This window comes from Ranitomeya variabilis, chromosome 8 (genome assembly GCF_051348905.1).
Source record: "Ranitomeya variabilis isolate aRanVar5 chromosome 8, aRanVar5.hap1, whole genome shotgun sequence".
Classification (NCBI taxonomy): domain Eukaryota; kingdom Metazoa; phylum Chordata; class Amphibia; order Anura; family Dendrobatidae; genus Ranitomeya; species Ranitomeya variabilis.
Window position 1 is genome coordinate 24,458,815 of NC_135239.1, and position 1,754 is coordinate 24,460,568.

Below are 1,754 nucleotides of genomic sequence, written 5' to 3' on the forward strand. Positions count from 1 at the left end.
TTTCTATGGGGTTCGGGTCCTGGTTCAAATTCTGGTGCCCAAACTTAACTTTGGACTAAAGTTCAGTTGAACCCGAACATCTGCTCATCCCTAAGCAGATGTCTTGATATCTTAAGGCTGACGGTTCTGAAAACTAATGATTGTTTATCATTTGCATTTTTTAATTATTACTGATGAGCAACATTCTTTAATTTGGGCAAGCGCAGAGACTCCATGGCTGTGAGCCAGAATTATAAATACTGCACTATTGTGCAACAGGTCACATCTCTCTTCATCTCTTACATTCATAGCGATCTCCGAATATGCCTCTTTTTCTCTCTTATCTTTATCTATCCATTTTAATCGTTAGCTTTATTCTAAATACATTTCCTTTGAAATTGAATCATCGATGAAGACCAGATCCTAGCTAGCAAATACAGATTTACATAATAATTAATATTTATTAAATTGACTTAGAGCAGTTCACAACTGCTTACCCTGACATCTCTAGTGACGAGAGAGCATGACCGAAGACAGTGCTCAAGACTGTGGTGTGAGACACTGTGAAGATCTGTGACTGGTAATGATCAGCAAGCCATGGATTGAGACTGAAAAAGTGTTGTCACCCAAATGGTACGCTCCCAGCAGGAAGAGAAAGTGTATTTTCGGAACAAGGTGTGACCTGTATCAGAGAGACAGTACAAGGTGTGCCAAGATAGTTGTCAGGAAACCCAGAATGGCAGGGCTGAGTTTGTTATTGGCAAGAAGTACCTGCTGGTAAAGTGTAAGACACTGTCCATGTTACTCTTCAGCCACAAGCTCCGAGTACAGTAGTAGAACCACCAAGCTCTCTACCAATGTTGCCAACCGTCCAGAAGTTCCAGGATAGTCCGTAAAAATAAGGCATTTTTTGCCCTGTCCATAAAAAACTTGGTGTCCTTGAAGCTGAAGAAACTTATACAGATTATTTGGACTATAATTATCATAATTTTACCGTTTCCAGTGAATGCATCTGATATCTTCATATCAGAATTATGGGCTGTAGACATGTATCACTTATATTGATAATGATTTATTATGGTTTTCCAATGTGTCCATAAAAAATATTGTCCCTCTGTGATTTTTTTCACAAGCTGTCGAAAAATAATAAAATGTCAAGTTGGCAACTGTACATTGTGACCATTAATTTCATCAGGGACTGTGACCGCTATCACTGCCTCATACTGAGATCTGACCAGATCGTACACTGTCATTTTATACACCAACCTTAAAGGATTAAACACTTTTGAAAAGTCCAGATACACAACAGCCAGATTACAGTTCAATTCAGTAAGAAATATGGATGACAACAACCGATACTTCTCCCATCCCAATATATCCTCACAGGGTTGTCAGCCAACAAAACCGAAAAGAACCCAAAGGCAAATATTTACGATTTAATGTTATATATATGTTGATTCCATATTTATTGATAACAATGCAGATTTACTGCCTAAGACTCCAAGAAAGCTGTGTGACGTCCCATGCCTCAGCTGTAATGGCGGTCTTTCCAAGAGACAGAGATAAATAAGAAATGACTGATGAAGAGTTCCACTCCCATCTTTAGATTATTGTTCCTTGTCATCCAGTGTATGTGATAGTGCATGAGTCAGACATCATACCTTACATTCCTCTGCCAGCAGTTAAGCCACGCTCCATGTGAGTCTATCATCCTTCTAGTTACCTTGTGTTATCATTGAAGGAGAATGTGCATCCATTCCACAGTGGCATCTCTC